Raw genomic sequence first — 14,108 nt, forward strand, 5'->3', positions numbered from 1 at the left:
CAATGTATATAATGTGAAATGTGAGTGAAAGGTAATAAATTGCGGTTTACGATTTATGACTTATTAAAAAAAAACTACTTACTAGATCTCGTTCAAACCAATTTTCGGTGGAAGTTTGCATGGTAATGTACATCATATATTTTTTTTAGTTTTATCATTCTCTTATTTTAGAAGTTACAGGGGGGGGGGCACATTTTACCACTTTGGAAGTTTCTCTCGCGCAAACTATTCAGTTTAGAAAAAATTATATTAGAAACAATATCATTTTTGAAGACCTATCCATAGATACCCCACACGTATGAGTTTAATGAAAATTTTTTTTTTAGTTTCAGTTCTAAGTATGGGGACCCCCTAATTTTTTTTTTCTAGTTTTGTGTGAAAATCTTAATGCGGTTCACAGAATACATCTACTAACCAAGTTTCAACAGTATAGTTCTTTTAGTTTCGGAAAAAAGTGGCTGTGACATACGGACGGACAGACAGACAGACAGACATGAGACGAATCCATAAGGGTTCCGTTTTTTGCCATTTGGCTACGGAACCCTAAAAACGTGAATAATGTCATATCAATATAATATCAATATAAGGTTTTCAATGTTTGAATGCCACTCAGGGTGGATTCGGTCCTGCAATTGTAATTTCAAAGAAATTCAGATTCTTTGCTTGTGGCTCAGACACGACGCTTCTAATAGAAAATTAGGAAATGTTATACGTATTTTAGATGTTTCTCGGATTCCTTGAATTTTACAAGAAAATTGGATAGAAAAATAAGTCTCGAAACTCGTAAAATTGCTCTCGGGAAGCGTCATTTGGTGAAGTGGAACTGCTGGCAATGGCTTTTATTTTATTTATTTTAGGGATAATAAACAACTGCAGAAAATATTACAATAACTGTTACAATAGGTGTTACTCTATGTACAATCAACGACATTATCCACGAAGTACAATGCAGCTGTTGATGGTTGTCACTTAATTGTGGTATTTTTTATAATAAGGTCCTTTGACCTTATTGATGCTCCGATATATATACAATGCCGCGCGACGCTGTGCGCCGTAAGCGCCATCGACAATAAGGTCCCTATTCATAGAAAATGCCCCAATTTAACAATTACGTCTCTCATTGGCGTCTATTTCAAGAAGTAACTATAAAGAAGCTGTGGCAATAAGTGCAAAAAAAAAATACCGACAACATTTCATGCAAACTTTGCAACTTTTGAAAATTCCTTTCGCACATCTCTAAGTCCACCTATTAAGTATTCTGTTCGTCCGATTTCTCGCAACTAAATGAGACTAGCCTCGACAGTGGACACAGAATGGACCTGCCCATAAAAACAAGTGACTCATACATCCAAACAAGTGCAACACCATAGTTGCATTTCCCTTGCAACTAAAAGGGAGATGATGCAATATCCGAACCGGCGTCGGTGAGACCGTTTAGACTTTAGACAATTAGTCTGCTGTTTTGTATTAACAAATCTACACGTATACGAAAAAACAAACCTTGACTCATATGATATATGTATCATATGAGCAGCGTTCGATTTTTTTTAATTTTTTTTATATTTATTGCAAAGGGAAACAAACAGCATATAATCACACATATAGTTTAACAAATTGAGTTAACATAACAGCCAGAACAGTTTCCACTTATAGGTAACACAATTCTTGCTCTGAGAGAAACAACATGCATGCATGCATTATCCGATAAATATCGGATAATTATCCCAAGTATGAATTTATTTTCTTTGAATTTTTTAGTAAATTTTATAATCTAGTCTTAGAATCTTCGTAAATTTTAGGTTATTAGCAAATCGATAATTATCAGGCATAAAAATCACGATAATTATCTCGATAATTATCAAGATAACTATCATTGATAATTATCCTTTCGAACCCTGAAGAAATCTTAAATCTTAATCATCAGAAGCAAAAATGTACCAGCTTTGTGGTTTGTGGGGCCACATGGTCTATTTTTTCGCAAATAAAACATTGAATCTTATTTATTGGGCCCATGTCATGTCTCCTATGACCTCTCACCCCCCCCCCCCTCTGGATCCGCTTATGGACCCCACGTGCATTATTGCGTCGCGACTCAACTGTACTACGCACAACGTTTTCTATTTTAGCCTACCCAAACTTCTAGAGACCAATCACAACTTTTTTTAATAGCGGGAAATTGAGTATTTTATAATTTTTTTGGGTAGTATTGAAAAACTGCGGGCGGGATATATTTATGGAGAAGGGATAACTGTCTGTCTGTCTTTTGAAGTCAAAAATTTACTTAGAGCTCTAATCTAATGCCGTCGCTGTAGTAATAATGTTAAAGTACTTCTAAACAGTACCGTAGACAGGAAAAGCTCAAGTTCAAAGATTAGATTATATTCTTAGAACCGATACTGAACTAAAATAGACTACATATTTATTACCTTTTCAGATTAGAGCCTGATTCAAATTTAACAACTTGTTACGGTTTCGAACTGGTTTTGATACGACCTCGACGATCGTCTTAGCAAAGAGGATATAATAAGATAGAGCGGTACTGTCATAGTAAATTTTGTAACCACTGTAAATTCACTGCTAACTAAACTAAAACTAAAAATGAAGATTTGCATTATTTATTTTTATATGATTTTGACCCATTTTCTTTCACTGATATGCGTTAAAAATGTTAAAATTATAAATAACAAACGAGATTGTCAACAGCCTCTATAAGAGAGTAGGCCAAAACTAGTGGCGCCAACTGATCGTGAATCAAATTTTAGTGATTTTCGAGGTACGTTTTTTCCTTAGACTGTATCCATCTATTACGAAGTTATATCTATCTTTGGTCTTAGTGATTGGCGCTTCAAGGTAGTATAAAAATAAGCTCAAAACCGTAACAAGTTCTTAAGTCTGAATCAGGCTACTTCGTTTATTTCGAGTGTTCTCTTTGATGAGGCATATTAAATTATTGTTTAACAAGTGTTTAATTTAAAGTGAGTCCTATTTAACTTACGAAACTCAAATTAATAAAACGTTTCTTAATTACTAAAATTTAATTTAATACTTTTAGGAAATCCGGTAACTAATAATAGTACATTATTGTCGAGGCTCGGAAGTAGCTACTTGCTGGCTGAGGATTCGTTTTGAATCAAAAGCCAGCAAGTAGCCTTCCTGCCGAGTCATATATAGCGCTTTTCTCAAAAATGGCGCAATAAATACAAATATAATAGAAATATTTTACAGAAGCAACGTTCTTACGTATATATTTTCACAGAAAAAAGTAAAAACAATTGATAAGATTTGCTTTGCCGCCTTTTAATTTTTTTTTAATTGAAAAACGAAGTGTATTTTTCTGCCGAAAATACGCCAACCTATTTAAGACAGCTAAATAGTCGCAGTACCAACATTATAATAATAAGTACTGATCGTCTGTTTGGCTGTTTAATGGACCTATGCCTGTATTTGATATGGCCACTTCAACTTTTAAAAAGTTTGGAACTCGACAAATAATGGAATTTGTATGCAACATTGCAGTCCCGAAATCGAGACTGCAATGTTTTTAACGTTTTAATTTTTTGACTGACCATAAACTACGCACTTCGCAACCTTTTTTTTACCCGGCAACGTCGACTTTGCCGTCCATTTTTGAGAAAAAATATTTGTAACTACGCTTCAGATCAATGTTTAACTAGGCGAGAATTTACTATTTAAATGTTCAATTATTTTCATCACACTCGCTCAGTAAATGTGTCATTGCACGCAGTCTTAGCGGGAACAATAGAAAAAGCGTTTTCCCTAGGGAGTTATGAAGTTTCTAGTATTATAATTAACAGTTTTTTGTCTTTATACTTCATTATTGTATCGCAAGTGTGATAAAAAACATTGTGCGTACTCGGGGCGTAATAATTATTGCAAACTCAAGTCTATAAATCGCTCCGGCAAACAGTCGCGATTAAACTATACTCTCGTTTCCAATATTTAACTTACGCCCCAAGTTACACAATGTACTATTTATGTACCTGCTTTGTAAGATTATGCATAATAATATCCATATTATGAATGTGAATTAATAATTAGAGCTTGGTTGTGAATTCGTGATGTCACTGGGTCGCAATTCGACTTAACTATTACATAATGACATTACTTTGAAGTGGCAATGCCATCATTTATATCAAATGACACTCCCTCACTTTGTCCTATTCAAATCGTTGCAAAGTTAGATTAGACGGACTCTGGTAAAATTATTTTATTAGTAGAAATCTTTGATCGCTCCGTATTGAGTTATTAATTACTATATTTATATTTTTGACATTTAGATTTTTATTCTAGAAAGTTTCTAGACTAGTTTTTATACAATTTTGGTGTTTGGCGATCCTTTTGTGAAATTCTTATTATTAAGTTTGACATATCTATAATAATTCAATGTTTTTAAGAACAACTGCATCAATAAATTGCTTTGATATTTATATTAAGGTAATATTTGCAAAATTAAACTTGACAATTTAAAAGTGCTTGTTGCTAGGCCTATTTGAATAAAGAATATTTTGTTGACTTTGACTTTGACTATAGAGAAGCCATACACAATGAAATTGTCGCAATCGCAAAATTCGCAACCTGTACCACGCGACCCCGCTTCTATGGTCTGTTGTCAAAACAACAACAACTTATGGCGCAAAGTACTGATTCTCTGTGCCGGTTCTATACGCAGTAATAATACTAATAATTCAATGGATCGCTCTTAATCTTTATTGTTTGTTCGAATGTGTTGGCGACATTATAAAATCGTCCCACATGACGGTGAAGTCACTCATCCTTTTAGAAATCAGCTGTTCCGCGTATACACGCGCTGCTGCGCCTGCGCTTGGTATTGTCAGAATACAGGGTAGTGCCAACAGCATACTAAATATGTTAGCGGACAGGCCAGATAGTCTTTTACAAAGACATTTGATGTCTGCACTTATAAACCCCCATTCAGGGTATATATATTTTTTAAATTAAGGTAGTTGTGTAAAAATAGTTTTAGTATAAATAACCTAGCTTTTAAGTAACTACAACCCGGTCACAATATCTGTGCACCTCGCTGGAATGTGGCGCCTCTCCCGCTTCCCCTGTCACCTCTCCGCGCACTCCCCGGTGCGACAGTACGGTTAGCATCTTCGTTGCCGCTACACCTCCACATTTCTCGAAAAAACTTTTTTTCACACCGTACCCAGACCGCCGATATGACGTCACGAGGTCAGGTGCACAGATATTGTGACCGGGTTGTAACTAACAAATTTAGAACACCGTGTCTGAATGAAGAAATTATTTATTATTATTATTGTATATCCAATAATGAGTAAGTAGATTTAGTCTTATCACGACTGCCTTAGCAGTGTCAAACTGACATATTCGAAACATCTGCATAACATACCTTCTAGAGTTTTTCTTGGTGCGCGGGGCCTTTAGGCCCCGCGGTGTGCTTGCATGTTGTTGTTGTGTAAATGTTGTTAATGCTGTTGTTGATGTAATAGTTGTTGTTGTTGTTGGTGTTGTCGTTTTTGTAGAGAAGAAGTATGTTTTCCAATGGGGAGAAGATGTGCAGTTTGACTTTAGCTAGCAAGAAATGGTCCGCCTGCGAGCACTGCACTATCGTCCCCTGCTAATAATAATGAATTATGAATCAGTATGACTACGCAAACATTATTTCTGAATAATCGCAGACCACACACAACCATGATGTCACTATACGTTAAATTAGAAACTACAACAGAACCCATAAACTATTTGTCACGTACCGGCCATTCGGCTCATTCGACCCAGATATTCGAACGTATCAAACCTTAATACCTCATTATACTACATTTCATAAAGCCCTAATTTAAACCTTAATAAACGTTTATAACGTTGTATTTTCAAGCGCTTAGTTGATCATGATAAGAGCTTGTCATGATTATCTTCCGGTATGCAACGCATTGTAATATTTTGGCACGATTTGTGATTGGTGATGCAGTTCTACTTTTAGTATGGCTTTAATTGGGTGTGCCTAGTGCCTATTAGTGGGGGAGGAGCCAGTTATAAGGGGATGAAATTAATTTAATTTATTTATTTTATTTAAGAAACAAACAGTCGTTTACAAACAAGTTTACAAATATTTCTTAAATTAAGACCTGGAGTTTCATTATTGTATATAAATTGCAGTCTATAAAACAACAAAAACATAAAGTAGGTAGGTACTAGGTAGTAATAGTTTGAAGGTAGGTATAGGTAAAACTCACGAGAGCCGGCGGAAGATTTGTACTGAAACTGTAAATTATATCTAAAAGAAAATCCTCGCCGATTCTCGTGAATCGACCCATGAGTAGGTAGAGGTAATAAAGTTAATAAGTAATGTAGGAATTAATAAGTAATGACATGATTTCCGGAAAGTGACATAAGTATACATAAGAAAAAATTACATAATTAATTAACTACCGAAAAACACATTTTAATGAATTAATGGAACAGTTAAACAAATCCAAATTATTAAGTTTTTCATTTTCGTTAAAAAGTTTACAAACACGTCTTATAAATACATTTCGTGCATAGCATGTTCTACTATAGGGAATGGAAAACATTTTTTTCTTCTGACAGTGGCGCTGACGTCTACGAGGAACTCTCAAACGTATTTGATGTAGTAGTGAGGGGACATCTAATACATTGTTCATAATTTTGAAAAGTAGGACAGAATCTACACAGTCTCGTCGACTAGCAAGAGTTTGGAGCTTATGATGTATCAGCGACTCGTTATAGTTAAGGTGAGTATGACCAGTTCTAAAATCGAGGGTTCTAACAAACTTTTTTTGTATTCGCTCCACTCTTTCAATATGAACATTATGATAGGGTTTCCATACTGCGCAGGCAAATTCTAGGTGGCTGCGAACAAAACTGTTAAAAAGGATTTTGTAAGTGACACTATTTTTAAATGGCTTTCCCACCCGTAAAATGAAACCTAGTTGTTTGTACGCCCTTTTTATAACCGATTCTAAATGAGGTATAAACGTTAGTTTTGAGTCCATAATAACTCCAAGATCGCGGATTTGTGTTACTCTACTCAGATTATTGTTGCCTAATGTGAAATTATAGTTAACATTATGTTTTTTCTTAGAAAAACTGATGACACAACATTTATTCAAGTTTAAAAATAAATTATTTTTAGTACAAAATGTCTCAAAATTTTTCAAATCATCTTGGAGCAAATAATAATCTTCAACAGAATTGATAATCTTATAAATTTTTGTATCATCTGCGTAGAGCAGCACTTTCGAGTTTTTAATATATTTATCTATGTCATTAATAAAAAGCGTAAACAGTAAAGGGCCTAAATGAGATCCCTGTGGTACTCCGGAACTAATAGACTTCCATTGAGAGGCGTAACCTGCTAGAACAACACATTGGCTCCGATTCTCTATATATGACTTTATCCAGCGGAATAAGTCTCCGTGTATTCCAAGGTGCCAAAGCTTGAGTAAAAGTGTATTGTGGCATATTTTGTCAAAAGCCTTGGCAAAATCTGTATACACGGCCTCTACACATGCGCCTCCATCCATCGCTACTAATATATCATAATTTTAATAATAAAAACCATGTATTTTTTCTTTCGTCTACCACCATTATTACCATCACAAACTTTCTCACCGAGTGGGGCTCAATGAAAACACGTACCTATAGGTATATTTTTACCAAGAGAAGTTTGACATAGAAAAGGTTTTGAATCCCTGAAATAAAAAAAAACTGCTGTCCCCTGTTACGTTTCTCTCTCACAATTGGTTTGAAAAGCTTTTGTAGTGTTATCTATTCGGTACCATGACGTCGATGACGTATCAGTATCAGGTATAGTTAACGCTATCTCTACTGAGCTCGTTCACTCATTATGTTAAACAAAACCCATTATTTCTTTTGTGCCTGAGCGCGTGGCCTTTGTGCCTGAGGCTCACACACAATGGCCACGCGCTCAGGCACAAAAGAGATAATGGCTTTTGTTTAACAGAATGCCATTGTCAGTACAGGTAAGTGAACGAGCTCAGTAGATATAGTGTTAACTATACGTGAAACATGCGGGTTTGCGTTTACAATATCAAAGGCAAATTTTTGGGCTATTGGAAAATCTAGTTTTTAATAACCTACGTAAAACTAGCAAACTACTGGAGACCGTTGACAAAGGCATTATAAACATAGGTTCTAATCAGTCTGCTGGTCATATGCCACTGTTGTAAATCCCGGTGAATAGGCGGAGAAGAATCTAAATATTTTCGTCCATCATAAGTTTCAGTACTTCACTAGGGATTTTATCTGGACTTTACCGTTTTTGCTGATCTTATCAATATCGCATTGATTATTTATCGTTTTTAGGGTTCTGTACCCAAAGGGTAAAAACGGGACCCTATTACTAAGACTCCGCTGTCCGTCTGTCCGTCCGTCTGTCTGTCTGTCACCAGGTTGTATCTCATGAACCGATAGCTAGACAGTTGAAATTTACACAGATGATGTATTTCTGTTGCCGCTATTATAACAACAAATACTAAAAACAGAATAATATAAATATTTAAATGGGGCTCCCATACAACAAACGTGATTTTTTTGCTGTTTTTTTCCGTAATGGTACGGAACCCTTCGTGCGCGAGTCCGACTCGCACTTGGCCGGTTTTTTTAGTAATAATGATCTATTAAATGCATAAATAAATACAGAGAAACTTATATATCTTACATTTTACTTCCTTCCGACATCCGATATCGGATCGGACTGTGAAAATGCTCTTAGAATCTCTCTCATCTCATCGCTTTGTGTCTCTATCACTCTTCCATAGTGTGACAGTGACAGTTGCGTTTCATTCGCTGCGGAGCTTTAGCGATTGGCATGTTGTCTACGGGCAGCACGCCCCGCAGTCTAACCGCAGCGCAGCGTAAATAGAGCTGACGCATGATGACTTCAGCATTGCAATTATCTGACAATGATGCGTCAACAATAGGTACATAGCTCGGCTACCTATTTAGTTTATTTTTGTACTTAAACGAGCCTAGAAACGAAGGAAATAGTTATTTGTTATACAAGGGTGTAAAGTTGTATTTTACCCGCGAGTGCTGAAACACACGAGAATTAATAGTTATTTATTCGTGTGTTAAAACACTCGCTACGCTCAGGATTCTATTTTAGAACCACTCGCTTCGCTCGTGGTTCAACTATAGAATCCTTTCGCTTGCTCGTGTTTCAATTCCACACTCGCGGGTAAAATACAACTTTGCACCCTTGTATAACACAAAACTTTTCCCCTTACTATAGCGAGGAAAGTGCAACATCCACAGGCGTTAGATCATCTTCATCAACTGGAATCACTCATTTTTGTACGATATTACAACAAAAAACTCTGGAAATTCTGTACTTTTACGTGAGAAGTTTTTAAGTAAAATTTTTGTTGACAATGTTGACATTTCTGACGTATGAAATGTCAATGATGCGTTTTGAAATTGCATCGACTTAACTTGTGCGTTCAGAATTATATTTAACATAATTATTAAAAAACAAACGTTTATTATGGAATTTTAAGGTTTATGACTTCAAAACATTAAATAAAGCTAAATCTGGTATTTTTTATTAGATTCTCAAACCATTTATTTAATGATAATTAATATCGAACGAACCATTATTATGAGCGTTTTACGTTTTGTTATCTGTCAAGCTACTTAAACATGCCCCATCCAAGGTGAATTTACTTTCCCCACTAGTGGATAAAATGCGTTTTTCCTCGCTTGTTTTAAAGGATAAAAGACGGCTTTCCGAGCTAGTGAGGGGAAAAATACATTTGCACCCGTGTGTAAAACAAAACTGCAAAAAACAGCTCATAAAAAATAAGTACTCAATTATTTCCAATATTAGCCCCGTAAGCAAAGAACTTTCAGTAACAATACCTAAAATATTAAATTTGATGATTTTCTCTCACTTCCGCATTACATGTAGTAAGTAGTAGTAGTAGTAGTAAAACTATTTATTGTACAAAAATAAACATAAAACAAGAGAAAAACGCATCATTTGTACAAAGGCGAACTTATCCCTTTCAGGGATTTCTTCCAGTTAACCTTTGAGCAATTGAGGGAGAGTTGGAGAACGGTAGACATCAAAGCTGTACTAAACGGCATAAAAGAAAATATATAGTTTCCTAAAAGACAGGTAAACCTATAACCTACAGTATACATATAGCATGGGCATGGTATTTATATAAAATAAAACAAATATATAGTCATGTATAGTATATGTTTAGTCATGTATAGTTATAATATAAATTACATATTTATACGTAATTACTTTTTGTCCATTAGAAATAGTTGTATGAAAATATGATTTACGTCTCATCCTCACATAAGAACAAAAATTTGACAGTTTCTAACAACTGAGAGGCCGATATCGTCCGGCGGACTGGTAATGGGTGGGTCAAGCCAACATTCGAAAACTATATTTAGGTACACGCCTCTAAGACATTGATTGTAAATATATGTTTGTGATTTCGACCGGATTTTCTAGAAATGTACAGTCGCCATCAGATATATCTGAGCGGTCAAGGCTCTCACAAATATCTGAACACGCCTCTATTGTCAAGGCGTTAGAGTGCGTGTTCAGATATTGTGAACACCTCGGGCGCTCTGATATATCTGATGGCGACTGTAAGACGGATACCTAAATATTATACGCTAAAAGATCAAAGAAACATGTAAAATTAGGAGCTATATAAAATCTAGCTCAAAGATCGAACAAATAAAAAAACCGGCCAAGTGCGAGTCGGACTCGCGCAAGAAGGGTTCTGTACCATTACGCAAAAAACGACAAAAAAACATATTTATTGTATGGGAGCGAGCCCCACTTAAATATTAAATTTATTCTGCTTTTAGTATTTGTTGTTATAGCGGCAACAGAAATACATCATCTGTGAAAATTTTAACTGTCTAGCTATCACGGTTCATGAGATACAGGCTGTATCTACTGAGTAGTGACAGACGGACGGACAGCGGAGTCTTAGTAATAGCAAAGAGGATATAATAATAATAAGATAGAGCGGTACTGTCATAGTAAATTTTGTAACCATTGTAAATTCACTGCCATCTATCGACATACTTTAAAACTAAAAATGAAGATTTATAAAAATACGTTAAAATGTATTTAAATATAGATAAATGTTTTTTTTATTTGCATTAATTATTTTTAGATGATTTTGACCCATGTTCTTTCACTGACATGCGTTAAAATTATAAATAACAAACTAAACCGTCAGCGCCCTCTACACGAGAGTAGGCCAAAACTAGTGGCGCCATCTGATCGAGAATCAAATTTTCGTGATTTTCGAGGCACGTTTTTTCCTTAGACTGTATCCATCTATTACGGAGTTATATCTATCTTTGATGAGATACAGCCTAGTGACAGACGTACGGACAGCGGAGTCTTAGTAATAGGGTCCCGTTTTTACCCTTTGGGTACGGAACCCTAAAAAACTACTTACAAGTCAAATCTCGCCTCGCTTAAACAGGCTATCCAAATAACCATGCAAAGGAAAATGACATAAGCTAATAATGAATACCGCCTTGACCGATATTATCAACCCATACCAATTCGAGTTTTAGTTATTCGATCTGATTCCAATATGATACTGATCTAGACTTATATTGACCGGGATTACCTTTTGTATTATTTATGAGCTCCCGATATTTCGACGCAGTTCACCGGTGACTGAAGATAGCGGGTGGGTTTCAAAGTTGTGTAGACCGCGCTCGGTCTATATCCCGGTCAATATAAGTCTAGTGAAATTAACCAATCAATCAAATCATTCAAAACTCTGATACTGATCTGTCAGTGTCAATGTGACGTTTTTGGTTGAAAAATGTCACCTTTGACACTGGCAGATCTACTGATCTACTGATCTATATCGGAATCAGATCGCACAACTAAAACTCGAATTGGCCGGTATTTGTTAGTAGGCGGATAAGTTCTAGACAACGGTTAGAGCTTCGGCGCTTTTATTAATAGCGTGGAAACATACGGGGTGACGTAGCGAACGGGTCCGTTTCATTTTAATTGGGGCATTTTCTATGAAAAGGGACCTTTGTCGTTGGCGCTTACGCTGCACAGCGTCGAGCGACATTGTATTTATATCGGAGCATCGTTAATAATGGCGTGGACTTATACATTAGCTGTCAGGTAGGTAGATAACATAATATATATAATATGTTTAATATAATACAGAAACGACGTCTGCTAACAATACCATAAAGTATTTTTAATAAAGAAAAAATGTAAAAAAAAATACTGTCAAGACTAGAACTTGCGACTGCGCAGCTGTAGCAACTGAGCTAGTCTTTAGTTGTCATTGTCAAGCTAACCAATTCGAGTTTCTATAGATTATTTTATTAGAAACCTGAAACTAGTGGCGCCATAAAAAAGTTTATCTATTATCATCTCTGTGGCAGTAGATATATTCATATTAGGCGAGCGGTCTGGCCTAGTCGAAAGTAACCCTGCCTATCAAGCCGATTAAGTAAGGCATTTATTTCTATGGTAAACAAAGAATACTTGTTCCTGAGTCATGGGTGTTTTCTATGTATGTAATGTATATCGTCGCCTAATAGTACCCATAGTACAAGATTTGCGTAGTTTGGGGCTAGGTCGATCTCTGTAAGATCGTCCCCAAAATATTATTTTTAGGGTTTCGTACCCAAAGGGTAATATGTACTAAAAACAGAATAAAATTAATATTTAAGTAGGGCTCCCATACAACAAACGTGATTTTTTCGCCGTTTCTTGCGTAATGGTACGGAACCCTTCGTGCGCGAGTCCGACTCGCACTTGGCCGGTTTTATTTTATTTTTATATTGTGGTCCTAAACAGTCCATAGGTCCCAACGCAAATAGTTTAGGACCACATTGTTCAACCGTATGTTTCCATGACATGTTAGTTGAGATCATCTGTTACGGGAATTATCATTTTACTCGGAACTAATGTAACTTTAGGTACAGTCGCCATCAGATATATCGGAGCGGCCGAGATGCTCAAAAATATCTGAACACGCACTCTAGCTCCTTGACAATAGAGGCGTGTTCAGATATTTGTGAGCGCCTTGGCTGCTCCGATATATCTGATGGCGACTGTACTAAATATTGTACGGTTTACGTCACTTTTCTTCAGAGGGCAAACATGACCCACATCATTCACGTATTCTATTTATTTGACGACCGGTCTGGCCTAGTGGGTGACCCTGCCTGTGAAGCCAATGGTCCTGGGTGCGAATCCCGGTAAGGGCATTTATTTGTGTGATGAGCACAGATATTTGTTCCTGAGTCATGGGTGTTTTCTATGTATTTATGTATTTGTATATTATATATATCATTGTCTGAGTACTCACAACACAAGCCTTCTTGAGCTTACCGTGGGACTGTCAATCTGTGTAATAATGTCGTATAATATTTATTTATTTAGATTATTTATACCAGACTAGTAATATTTTTCGCGATTATTAGTCATCATCATCATAATCCCCATTCAATTCTTTCTAGTGCCAGACTTTTAATTTCCTCATACGACCAATTATTTTATATTTGGCTGAGAAGTAATTCTAGGTTTCCCTTCTTCTATTGTCTTTTTAATCCTGCCTTCCAGGATGTTTAGGAAAAAGTTGTCATTACCGTATCATGTGTCCTACCATCATGCCTCTCCTTTGTCTGTACTTAATAAACATCGTTTTTCTCCTAACATACTCGGGACTTTTTCATTCGTCTTCTTTTCAGTCCAGCTAATCCTTTCCATCCTCCGCCAATATTAGCGGTACATACGACTTTTATGTAGTTATGTCGGTGTACCAAGTCTTAATACTTATCACTCACATTCGTACCAATACTTAGGTACTGTTTTTTAGTATTTGTTGTTATAGCGGCAACAGAAATATAACATCTGTGAAAATTTCAACTGTCTCATTATCACGGTTCATGAGACAGCTTGGTGACAGACGGACAGACAGACAGACGGACGGACAGCGGAGTCTTAGTAATAGGGTCCCGTTTTACCCTTTGGGTACAGAACCCTAAAAAAATATGCCCAAATCAAGCAATAAATACCTAACATCGACTTTATC

At 36.0% G+C, this 14,108-nt stretch overlaps 1 protein-coding gene and 2 long non-coding RNA genes across 3 annotated transcripts in view; 1 reads left to right on the forward strand and 2 right to left on the reverse strand.

Annotated features, from left to right (window-relative positions):
• The window catches only part of LOC134747789 (uncharacterized), a 106,047-nt gene extending 104,353 nt beyond the window's left edge, over window positions 1–1,694 (forward strand). The window contains exon 2 of the long non-coding RNA XR_010128358.1: window positions 1,636–1,694. This is a non-coding gene — a long non-coding RNA (uncharacterized LOC134747789). The remainder of the gene's footprint in view (window positions 1–1,635) is intronic.
• LOC134747790 (uncharacterized) overlaps window positions 1–14,108 on the reverse strand; it is a 302,451-nt gene that overhangs the window by 104,429 nt on the left and 183,914 nt on the right. The gene's annotated exons all lie outside the window — the stretch shown is intronic.
• The window catches only part of LOC134747769 (connectin-like), a 138,094-nt gene that overhangs the window by 58,398 nt on the left and 65,588 nt on the right, over window positions 1–14,108 (reverse strand). The window lies entirely within an intron of this gene.

This window comes from Cydia strobilella, chromosome 15 (assembly GCF_947568885.1).
Source record: "Cydia strobilella chromosome 15, ilCydStro3.1, whole genome shotgun sequence".
Taxonomy (NCBI): Eukaryota; Metazoa; Arthropoda; class Insecta; order Lepidoptera; family Tortricidae; genus Cydia; species Cydia strobilella.